Source organism: Nicotiana tabacum, chromosome 8, assembly GCF_000715075.1.
Source record: "Nicotiana tabacum cultivar K326 chromosome 8, ASM71507v2, whole genome shotgun sequence".
Classification (NCBI taxonomy): domain Eukaryota; kingdom Viridiplantae; phylum Streptophyta; class Magnoliopsida; order Solanales; family Solanaceae; genus Nicotiana; species Nicotiana tabacum.
This window is the reverse complement of record NC_134087.1, coordinates 47636745-47650268: the sequence shown is the minus strand read 5'-3', so window position 1 is coordinate 47650268 and position 13524 is coordinate 47636745.

Below are 13524 nucleotides of genomic sequence, written 5' to 3'. Positions count from 1 at the left end.
GCACCAAGTTTTGAAGTGTTACTTACATCGAACAAACCAAATCCAATACCGAGCAAGCCAAACGATGCTCCAAAAATGCCATCCCGCGCATACCGACCTCTGAATAGCTCAAAACTAGCTAAAATAAACTCGAATAAATCAAATAATGTCCAAGGAAACAAACTCAATCGATAAAGGTCGAATCTTTAATCAAAAACCTGAAATCGACCAAAAAGTCAACCCCAGGCCCGCACCTCAGAATCCGATGAAACTTACTAAATCCGATAACACATTCAATTACGAGTCCAACCATACAAGTTTCACTCAAATCCGATTCCGAATCGATGTTCAAAACTCAAAAATTCACTTTATGAAATTTTAGGCAAAACCCCCCAAATTTCACTTTGAAATCATCAATCAAATGCCAAAAATGAAGATGGATTCATGAAATATAACTAAAATCGAGTATAGAACACTTACCCACAATCCATATGATAAAAATCATCTCTAAAAATTACCCAAATCCGAGCTCCCCAACTCAAAATATGACTAAATAAACAAACACTCGATATTATATTTTTTGTCTAGTTATTCTGTCTCGTTTCATGTGCAAAACAATTCTGAAACTCGTTTTTGATGCCTCCAATAGATTCCTTGTCAAATTTCAGTCAAATTAGGCTTTTGAATCACTCGATTTTGGTCTTATAATGAAGGAATATGTTGGTTTCAATATTTGGATATAGTGCAGATTTTTTAAATATGAAATCAGTGGCAATTTCGTAATTAATCTGAAAATCTAGCAACCTAGTTCTTAGTAAAATGATCATAAACTCCTCATACGATGTCCAAATTCGACGATTCATTTTGCTATGACCCCGTAATTACAATAGGATCTAATGTTTCAATTAAAATAGAAATTGGAACTTATTTGCTTAAATCACGCACGTCCCTACTCGAGGCCTCAAATCGTGCCTAACAACATTGAAACGATGAAACGTATCTCAAATCAAACTTAATGAACTTTCGATTTCCAAAAACTCGCGCCGAAATATATCAAATCAACTCGGAATGACTTCAAATTTTACACTTAAGTCTCAAATGACATAATGAAGCTATTCCAAATCCCGAAATAACAATTTGAACTCGATATCATCAAAGTCAACTCTCGGTCAAACTTATATACTTTTCAAATCTTCAACTTTCAACAATTTGTGCCGAAACCTTCTTGAAATATCCAAATGCAAATCCGGGCATATGCTCGAGTTCAAAATCACCATCCGGACCTAACGAAACCATCAAAACTTCGTTCCGAGATCAAATATGCAAAAGTCAAACTGGGTCAACTCTTCCAATTTAAAACTTCAAACATAAAATATTCATTCTTCCAAATCACTTCCGAATCACCTGAAAATCAGTACCGGCGATTCACATAAGTCATTAATACATTATACGAAGCTACACAAAACTTCAAATAGCCGAAAAGAACACAAATACTCAAAACGATCGATCGGATCATTACCGTCACCGACTTCATTGCTGTCTTATGGGACATGACGCAAACACCAAATGCTGTCATTCTTGGTGGTATTGACAACTGAACAACCCAAATCAATTGACTAGTATGATAATGCTTTAGTTGTCTTTTGCCTTCCATTTTTGGGTCCTTTTTCTTGGCTCTTAGCATATCCGGAAATTGACACTTCAGACGTACAGTTACTGTTTCTTACACTCCTACCTAGGGTTTGATGTCGGTGCATGGTGAAAGAGAAAACAGAAATATTCCTATAAAAAAATTTGGAGACGGATCTAGGATTTGAAGTGTATCCAGTGGTGGGATTTGAACTCATGACCTTATGTAGATTTTGAACCCCCTTGACCCCTAAACTACACTTTTAGATTGTGTTAAGGGGGTTCAAAATTTAATATATAGAGGTAAAAAACAGATTTTGCTTTATATATACAATGTATTTTTTCGACAAAGAGGATTCGAGTGAACCCCCTTGCGCTCCCCTAAATCCGCCCCTGGCGGGTGCCAACAAAAAAAATGATTGGGACAAAGGAAATAAAAAGCACACGAAAAGGGAAAGTCAGATAAGGTTCAAGATAAATTCGAACTCGAATTTTACGCACGAGAAAAATTTTCCAAAAAGTCTACCAACCATGGCACCTTTGTTTAGTCTGCAACTGAGCGTGGCGAGATCAAATATTTAACCTAATTTAAAAAAATTCTACATAAATATATAATAATTTTACCGACGTAGCGGGTGCCATACCACCCCACCTTAAAGGGTGGATCCGCCACTGATATCACGTGCATGATATTAGTGCAGATTTTCCGAAAACTAATTACGAATATTGTTACTTAATGGATTGTTTAGCTTCGAATTTATTATTTTCATTAAAAGGGATAGTTTAATTCCTAATAAGGTTGTCATTTAATCAAATTTCAACCCAAAAAAAAAAAATGAATAACCATCCAATCCCTGATTGAGAGGAGATTTGGCTGTCTTATTTTGCATGTCACAAATCCCTCTTGTTACGTAACTATATATAATCTATATTATATAAAAAAGAAAGTAATGAGCAAGGACATGTTATAACATCTTCATTACCTATCTTATTTTCTAGGTCACAAATCCTCTAAGGAACTATCAGTAATTATCTTTTAAGTAACATAATATTGGGTAAAATACATAGTTTATTCATCGATATTTTGCAGCGAAATCCCTGTTACACATTTTTCGTTCATGGATAATCTTTTACATACTCAACATTTCAAAAGTTTGTCTAAGACACACCACTTTTGTGCTTGACCAATCTTTTCAGACAACATAAAAGTCACGCTCTAATAGGGTCATAACACGTGTCATCAACTGTATAAAGGAAAAAAATATTAGAAATTACAATTAAAACTCATCTTCTTCGTCTTCCCATTTTATATCTTAAGCACCATTTTTGTTGTCACCAAGTTGTTTGTGAGAAAGTTTCTAACAATACTAAAATTCAACCACACTATCTAAACAACTAGTTGAAAACAATCGACCAACAAATTGAGTTCAACAACTCAATAATCAACAAGACCCAATTGAATTTTCAAACTTTTTCGATATCCAATAATGGTGGATTCTAGATTTTTTCACCAAACCTTCAATAATATTGTTAAAGCTTTTAAATCTATCACAAATAAATAGTTTTCATAATATTTGGACAATAAACCAACGAATTTCGCTCAATTTTAGATCTAAAATTCTATGTTCTTTCAAAAAGTGTATTTGGGGAAGAAGATGAGGGGGAGGGTGGTATGAGGAAGAAGATCAGAGGGAGGGGGAGGGGTTCTTGTGGGAAGGGGAGACAAAAAATAGGATTTTTTACGGGCTTCACGCGCTTTTTGTGTGTGTAAATACGCAAGTGTTATCTGGTCAAAAGTGGTGTGTCTTAGACATATTTTTGAAAGGTTGAATATGTAAAAGGTTTCCCGTGAAAGAGAGGTGTGCAACAGAGATTTCACTCCAAAGTTGATGGATAAACTATGTATTTCGCCCATAATATTGTAACCTTTTTTTTCAATGTATAAAAGTTAAACTCAAATTTTTTAACATTAATCATTTTCACAGATTTAATGTAATTGCTTAATGAGCATGCTCAATAATAAGGGTAATAGGTAAAAGGATCTACTACTATATATAAATAGATGTATTCTCATTCCTTAATGCATAGTACTCCATTGTTAGGCAAATATGAGCAAATTTTTCTGTTTAATGGAAAATCGACTAGATCCTTGAAAATGAATGAATTTTTTGAAATGGTTATAAGTGAGAGGGTCAGATACATATATAGGGGACAAAGATCGTATGGATTGAAGAGTGGGGCTTCCACTAATAATTCACAGATTCAAACAGAGAAGATTTAAAAGGTAAAGATAAGGCTTTAATCAATTATCAATTAGGACAAATCTTGTTCTTGACTCTCCAAAAATTGATAAATCCAGAGAAAAAGACTAATCGATGTTACTTCTTTCTTTCCATATTGGAAGATGAATGATGTTGACGTATATAAATTCTGTTAAATTGCATTTAAAGAATAAAGATACATTGTGTGAGGACTATTTAGCTTGTAAAAATGGAAATAATGTTTGATTAAGCATGAAATCAAAATTCTGTTTCCTTCTCCTAACATTGATCTTTTATAATTGATACTTTTTTTTTACTTGTACATGATCATGATTTCTCTCTCAAAAGAATATCTCAACTTATATTTGAGAGTAATTATTTTCCTTCATTTACGACATAAACAATTAAAGGATTAACAAAAATGCAGTAATACCTAACGGCTCTCAAGTATAGGGTTGGACATAATTTGGGCGAATCCGAAATTCAAACCGAAATCGTAATTTTTTGGATTTTTGGTTTGGATTTTCCGATTATGGATTGAATTTTGGATTTAACCTTTAAAATTTTTGGATTTCGGATTGAATATTGGATTTGGTACTTCGGATTTTTGGATATTCGAAAATTCAAAATTCTTATACTTTATATTTAGTCCATTATCCATATGTCAATAGTAATAAGTTCAATATCATACCCATTAGATATTATCTCATATATTCAATATTAATGTCTAAGTTATTGTGAAAATATTTTTTATTTGGATATGATTTTACTATTGCTACTTCTTATCGGTCGTATTAATGTCTCTGTTGTATTTTTCTATAATAATTTCATTACTTGAATACTTTATTTGGATGATTGCAGCAAGAATGAAGAACTTTTCGAGCAATTTAACATGAGCACTTCATTTGGATATTTATTTTTGTAAAAACTGAAAACATCTCAACTTATATGCTCAAAACCAAAAATTCATAATATCCAAACCGATTAATTCGAAATCGAACTTAAAAAATCCGATACAATCCGAACTTATTTGGATTGTCATTTTTTCAACCGAAAATCGAAAATTTAAACCGAAATTCTCATATTCAATCCGAACTGCTTGAACGCCCACCAATACTCTCAAGTTTGGGAACTTTATACACTGAAAATCAAAGCTCAGCTCAAAATTTTCTCCAATTTAGAGAATGGTCTATACATAACAAACGAATAAATTAAATAGTCCTCGACAAGAATTATGAAAATTCAACTACATCTCGAATTAATTTTTCTAAACTTTGAAAACCTTGGTCATTCTATCTAAAATGAGATTAAAAAAAGGACACACGGATAGATATAGACCTTTGCTCAAACTGTGTATTGAAGTATGGCTCCCAAACATGTCAGCTGCTGATTAGTTTCAGAATTGAAAGTTCTTGTAGGATATTTAAATGACATTTTGACAAAGTTATGCAAAACTTGTGATAAATAACGTGGCACGTATGCTTATATTTTTGTGGCCCCTTCAACTTATTGGTTGACACTTCGAGGTAGCTAGAAAACAAGGAGGGGAACAACAGAGACACTCAAAGCAGAGATAAAGTTTGTGGCATGGGGACAGTTGTTTAAAAAAAAATCAGAAAAAAAAAAACTAATAAACGTGTTTGAATAGTTGTTCTTCTTTTTTTTTTTTTTTAAATTGTTATGTTCTCAGAAAAGTTTTTTAAGGAAATGTCTTAAAACTGTATACCCAAGGAGAAGTCCTACAGTACTCGATCTTTCTATTTTATATGATATGATAGTATTAAAAAGAAAGAGTGTGTTATGTATAACAAAGCAAAATAGTTTGCCTCCAAACCCTAAACCATATATTATATATTTCTTCCTCGGACCCTTTGTACACGAAGATATATACTTTGTGTACTAGACTATCTTTTAGTTTGTCTATTCAGAGTGATAAATATTAATTAAATAGTATAACTACAAGAGCAACTACCCTCAATTCTAAATTAGTTGAGATTGACATGTACTCCATTTGGATCGTGGTACATGTAAGTTATTTCCTACGTGTATATATGACACAATAGGATTAGGTCCATAATTAATATTTAATTAATGAGCAAATCTCATTCGTCCGATCGGTTGCTTGATGGACGTACCAGATTAAATAAGAACATCTATAAATTGGTCATCTCCCCACCCATTAGGGTTACCGTATTTTTATTCTCTCTTCCATCACTAAAGTCGGCGGTAACGTAAAGTTAGGTCAAGGGGCGAGAAACCGATTACCGATTAATGCTTCCGCTTTAAGATAATGGATTCCGCTTATGGTATGTTTTCTGTAACGATTTTGTGTAAGATTATCATGTTCAAAATCCTGGTGTAAATTAAGTTTATGCTTACATGTGGTATCAGTAGCCTGGATTTTGAACGAATAATCTTCGTAAACAACAACAACGATCCAGTGAAATTCCACTAGTGGGGTCTGGGGAGAGTAGTGTGTACACAGACCTTACCCCTACCCCAAAGAAAATCTTCGTAAACAAATTTTACATATTTGTGAACCGCTTCAGAAATCATGTGCTATCTTCGGCAATTAGGAATTTTTTTTTCTTTATTTTAAACTTTCAATCATGATTGCTGGGATTCTAAATCTTGGTTGATAGATGATAAAGTAATAAATAAATCAAAAGGCAAACAACCGAAAGTTCTTCTAAGTCTTAACTGTAACTGTCGTTGATGATCTCTTTCCGAATAACAAAAGTCCAAACCAATATTATCCATTGTTGTTCACTGTTTTAATTGGTTAAAACTTGATGTTTGTTATTATTCTTCAAAAGTGGCTTGAAAATATTTTTCCAGTATAGAACAACTTTGGTGTCAGAAGTTGCGTTAATGTGCAAGAATTTAATGAAACATGAATACTGTTAATGATGCCCATGTCGCGATTCAATTTAAACCCACTAACCTTTGCCCATAAATTTAGTTTCGCCAATCCTAGTAAGGAGCTAATTAATAATTGCGGAGACTGGTTTAGGTCCTTCAAGTATGACATAATTAATTTTCTTGGGCTATGAATAATTTGTTTAGGGCTATTAAGTTGGTGAAGCCATTTATTATTTATTTTATGTATGTGATTAATGTTTATATAGTTTGTTAGTTGATAGTAGACTATATAGTCGATATTTACACCTTAATAGGATCATACTTTGTTGTTGTTTTATAGATAATTTGTCAACAAAATGCTCTAAATAGTGTTCTTTTGTTTAGCAGGGAATATTATAGGAGAGGAAGCAACATGGAGTGTTTTGGAGGCGATAATATGACAAAAAACACCCACTCGAGAAGTACTCAAACACAAAGAAGCATAAATGGCCTGGGCAAGAAGACCACCGCGACCGCAGTGAACCGCGACATATTAATGAAGTGAGGCAGAAAGGTTAGCGTTCACCGCGGTCGATCGCGGTGCACTGTTCACGCAGCTGGAAATTTGAGGACCAAAGTGTAATTTCGGGAAAACTTTTGTAAAACCCTTATAAGCTTTAGAAACTCGCCCAACTAGGGGACAAGCTAATTTTAGACTACTTTTGGAGGAAGAATAAGTGTGAGAAGATCAACCAAATATTAGAGTTTTTCTATCTCCTTTTAATTCTTGCAATTTTACATTATGAACAATTTAGTAGTTATTTCTTATTTTGTTATGAGTAGCTAAACACTTATCTAGGGTTGATGGAACCAATTGTTGGTTGAAGTTTTGACTCAAGTTGTTATAATCGAGCCGGATTTATGATATGATTGTACAACTACATTTTGTATGGTGATTAATTGAATGGACCCTTGATTAATCGTGTCTAATTACCTTATATTGCTTGAAAAAGAATATTAGGTTAGATACCTATTGAACAACACCACTTTTGGGTAATTGAAGAGATTCATTACTTGAACTTAAAAGTGGGTTTAGAGATAACAAAACTTTGGTGGGATAATTTAGAGTTGCATACTCATTGTCAGCTAGAGTAGTTCGAGAGAATGCTCTAGTAAATTATTGTAGTTGATTGAAAGATAATTACGATAGCCCATAACTCTTAATCCTCATAGAGTATTAAGGCGAGATTATAGCGGAAGAGTCAAGACCTAAACTAGCAATTGGGGAAATCACTGCCCTAGACCTCTTTACCATTGAATTCTCTTTGTTTTAGCTTATTGTTGTTTTAATAGTAGTTGAAGTAGTTAAAAAAAACCCCAATCTTTATTGATCAAAAAACTTGCATCTAGAGATTGATTGAGTTGATAATAACATTACTGAAGAGTGTAATAGATAGGTTAGTTCCCTGAGGATTCGATTCCGGACTTAAAATCGGATTATATTTGCAGCGACCGCTTTGTCCTTTGAAACGCATAGTTGGGTGTTATCAAATTTTGGCGTCGTTGTCGGGGAATCTAACGGTGTTATTTATTACAACTTAGAAGTTGTGTTAAAAATTATTAGTTCAAATCAATTTTCAAAGGTGTTAAACAATTTTCATTGAAATTCTAACGTTTGAACTCTTGTGGAATTCAGGTGTATGCCTAGAAATTCTTCGAGGACTGGAGAACTGCTTGAAGGACTTTCAGACCCCGAGAAAACATTCAGGGCATTGAACTGTGCCAACAGGAGGATCCAACAATCACAACAACCACAACAGCTTGAATTTAACATGGGTGACGTAGAGAACGTCAACGGAAACATCAGGGATGAGCCAAATGACCCAAATGTTAGAGTGGTGGCACCTCTTGTGCCAGAAGCTGCACTTTATGATTGGGCTCAACCCACAGCTGATAACCTAGCAACTGCCATAGCGGTGCCCGCAATTCAAGCGGAGACATTCCAGATCACCAACAACATGCTGCATCTGCTATAGAATAAAGGATTGTTTTCCGAGTCACACATTGAAGACCCTCAGCAACATTTGAAAAATTTTCTATCAATTTGTGTGACTCAAAGGCAGCCAAATGTGACCCCAGAAGCTATCAAGCTATTACTGTTCCTGTTCTCTGTGACTGGGGAAGCTCAGACTTGGCTGAATTCGCTCCCAATAAATTCCATTATCACCTGGGAGGAATTAGTAAAGCAATTTTTGAATAAGTTCTACCCGCCCAACAAGACTACAAGGCAGATTGATGAAATATTGCAGTACATGCAACAACCGACTGAAACCTTGCAAGAAACCTGGGAAAGATTTAAGGGATGCTGGTGAAGTGTCCTCACCATGGCATTCCAGATCAGATGTTTGGCCAGAGATTCTACATGGGATTAGCTGACAATCTAAAGGCCAATGTGGATGCTTCAGCTGGAGGTGCATTTTTGAGTAAGACATTCACAGAGTGCAAAGTCCTTCTTGAAAAGATGTCCAGAATTCGGGGTGGATGACTAGAGGTACAACACTAGCACCTATAGTGCATTCAGTGCCTCTTGACCCAAATAATTCGCAGGCAGAGAACATGGCCACACTCATGACTCAGATGAGTATTTTGACAAAAAAGATAGATGAGATATGTACCAAACAGGTGCATATTGTTGACACGACAAATGGAGGACTGTGTACACCCTGTGTTAATCAGTCTTATGTGTGTTCATGGAGCGGAGAAGGTGAAAATCAAGGAGCAAGGGAAGATATGATTTATGTTAACAACTTTGGGGGTCAGAGACAAGGAGGACAACAGTGAAGACCGGCACCAAATCAGCAATACAGACCCAACATGCCTCAGCCTGGGGGCATGCAAGCTCAAGTCCAAATGGTGCCATACCACCAGAGACAACATGGCTACCCACAGCAGAACCAGCAGCAGTTGACATATCAGCTACCTCCTCAGCAGCAAGATAACAACATGATAGAGATCAGGGGGATGCTCCAACAACTCACTGGGACAAATGGTAAGATGCAAGAAAAGTTGGCAGTATATGACTCAGCTATAAAGAACATTGAAACTCAGTTGGGGCAGTTGTCTATGGATTTAAACAATCGCCCCCAGGGAACATTGCCAGCGGATACAAATATTAACCCCAAGGAGCAAAACCCGAATTAGCTGATGGCAGTAAGTCTTCGGAATGGGAGAGATTTAGACAAAGAGTAGGAGGTTGCACAAGCCAGCAAAGAGACTACGCCAGCCACTCCAATTCCACTAGAGGTAGATGAACTAACAAATCTGATTGAAGTGGTAGTTGAACAGGGTCAAGATGAAAAGGGTAAGGCTAAGGTAAATGAACAAGCTGCAGAACAGGTGGTGCCTCTTGTGCCATAGAACCCCAACAGAGAGAAGCCAATAAGCAGTGAACAAAGGGTGACACCTGCACCATTCCCTCAGAGACTGGTAAAACAAAAGAAGGAAGATCAATACAAGAAATTCATAGAGATGCTGCGTCAAATTCAGCTGAATATTCCTTTAATGGATGCCTTGAGGGAGATGTCAGGTTATGCAAAGATGATGAAAGACCTAATGTCACGGAAGTTTGATTTTTAGGACCTATCCACAGTGACTCTGACGCAGACCTGCAGTGCAGTAGTGACCAGACCGATGGCTCAAAAGATGTCTGACCCAGGTAGCTTCACTATTCCATGCACGATTGGGAGTTACGCCTTTGCAAAGGCATTATGTGATTTGGGAGCCAGCATAAATTTGATGCCTCTGGCTGTATACACCAAACTGGGCATTGTCAGAGCTAGACTGACTTCGATGCTGCTGCAACTGGCTGACCGCACGGTAAAAAGGTCTACTGGGATTCTTGATGATGTGTTGGTGCAAGTGGGGAAGTTTGTGTTCCCTGCAGACTTTGTTATTCAGGATTATTAGGTAGATGAGGAGATACCTATCATTTTAGGTAGGCCATTTTTGGCCACTGGGAGAGCCCTGATCGATTGTGAGACTGGGGAATTAAAAATAAGACTGAACGATGAAGAAGTCATATTCAATGTTCAGCAATCTATGAGGAGACCCAGTGAATATGCTAATTGATGTCTAGTGGAGGCAGTGGAAGTGATCCTGCAAGAAGATGATGTGATCCTGACTGCTAAATATCCATTGGAGGCATGTCTGACAAATTTAGAAGAAATGGATGGTGAAGGGTTGGCTGAGTGGGTCATGGCACTTGAAGGCCAAGGATTCTGGAAAAGGGAACCTCAGTTCGAATCCCTTGAGTTAGAAAAAAGGGCTACACCTCCAGCAAAGCCATCGGTAGAGGAACCACCCAAGTTGGAGCTGAAGCCGCTTCCAGCTCACCTCAGGTACGTTTTCTTAGGCCCCGATTCTACTTTGCCTGTTATTATATCATCTATTTTGTTAGATGTGCAGGTAGAACAGCTCTTACAGGTACTGCAGGAAAGCAAGACTGCCATTGGCTGGACCATGCAGACATAAAGGGTATCAGCCCAGCCTTCTGTATGCATAAGATTCTCTTGGAAGAAGGGCACAAACCTTCCAGAGAACATCAACGAAGGTTTAACCTGAACATGAAAGAGGTAGTAAACAAGGAAGTGATCAAATGGTTAGATGCGGGAATCATCTTCCCCATCTCCGATAGCAATTGGGTTAGCCCTGTCCAATGTGTGCCGAAAAGGGGGGGGGGAATGACTGTTGTGCAAAATGAGAACAATGAGTTGATCTCAACTCGTACAGTCACGGGATGGCGAATTTGCATGGATTACCGAAAATGGAACACAACCACCCGGAAGGATCACTTCCCCTTGCCTTTCATTGACCAAATGTTGGACAGGCTGGCCGGGCGCTCACACTTCTGTTTCTTGGATGGATATTCGAGGTACAATCAGATATCAATAACTCTCAAAGATAGAGAGAAAACATCCTTCACTTGTCCATATGGCATCTTCGCCTTTCGGAGAATGCCTTTTGAGCTTTGCAATGCACCGACGACATTTCAACGGTGCATGTTAGCCATTTTCACAGACATGGTAGAGGATATTATGGAGGTTTTTATGGATGATTTCTCCGTGATGAGAGATTCATTCGAGGATTGTCTTCACAACTTAAGAAGAGTGCTCAAAAGATGTGTGGAGATAAATTTAGTGTTGAACTGGGAGAAGTGCCATTTTATGGTATAGGAAGGGATACTCCTAGGACATCGAGTGTCCAGTAAAGGAATTGAGGTCGACCATGCTAAGGTTGACGTGATTGAAAAACTACCACCGCCCACTTCAGTCAAGGCAGTGAGAAGTTTCCTTGGGCACGACGGGTTCTACAGGCGATTCATAAAAGATTTCTCCAAAATTGCTAACCCATTATGCAAACTCCTTGAAAAGGATCACCCCTTTGTGTTTTCTAATGATTGCAGGTTGGCATTTGAGGAGCTGAAGAAGAGATTGGTGACTGCACCCATCATTGTTGCACCTAACTGGGAGCAACCATTTGAGCTCATGTGCGACGCAAGTGACTACACCATAGGAGCAGTCTTGGGGCAGCGACAGGGTAAACTAATGCACCCGATTTATTATGCAAGCAGAACGCTGAGCGGTGCGCAACTCAATTACACTGTGACAGAAAAAGAGATGTTGGCTGTTGTTTTTGCATTCGACAAATTCAGGTCATACTTGATTGGCTCGAAAGTTATTGTTTACACTGACTATGTAGCAATTAGGTACCTGATAGAAAAGAAGGAGTCAAAGCCACGCTTGATTCGCTGGGTTCTTCTATTACAAGAATTCGATCTGGAAATACGTGACCGAAAAGGGATAGAGAACCAAGTAGATGACCACCTTTCAAGGTTGGAAGGAGCTGAAAAGAAGGTAGAGGTTGAGGATATAACAGAGACATTCCCGGATGAACAGTTACTGGCAATGACAATGGAGGAGGCACCTTGGTATGCTGATATTGCTAATTATTTAGCAAGTGGTATTGTACCTTATGAACTCTCCTTAATTCAAAAGAAAAATTTCTTTCGTAATTGTCGGTATTACTATTGGGATGAACCTCTATTGTTTAAAATATGTGTAGATAACATGATCCAGCGGTGTATCCCCGAGAAAGATCAACATTCTATTTTGCAAGCTTGTCATGCTTCACTATATGGTGGACACTTTGGAGGAATTCGGACAGCAGCTAAGGTGTTGGAGTCAGGCTTGTACTGGTCTACTCTGTTCAAGGATGCCCATGCTTGGGTTAAAAGCTGCGATGAATGCCAAAGAACTGGCAACATATCTCGTAGACATGAGATGCCAATGACCACAATTCAAGAGGTAGAGATTTTTGACATGTGGGGGATTGACTTCATGGGGCCATTCGTCAGCTCGTATGGTAAACGGTACATATTAGTAGCAGTTGACTATGTCTCCAAGTGGGTCGAAGCAGTGGCTCTCCCGACCAATGATGCCAAGGAGGTACTAGGCTTTCTAAAGAAGAATATTTTCACGCGTTTTGGTACCCCAAGAGCTATACTCAGTGATGGCGGAACCCATTTCTGCAATAGAGCATTCGCACGGCTGTTGGAAAAATATGGAGTTTGTTATAAAGTGGCATCCCCGTACCACCCACAATCGAGCGGGCTAGTTGAAGTGTCCAATAGGGAGATTAAAAGTGTCCTCACAAAAACAGTGAATGCAACAAGGACTGGCTATGCAAAGAAATTGGATGATGCATTGTGGGCATACCGCACAGCCTTTAAAACCCCAATTGGTATGTCACCGTACAA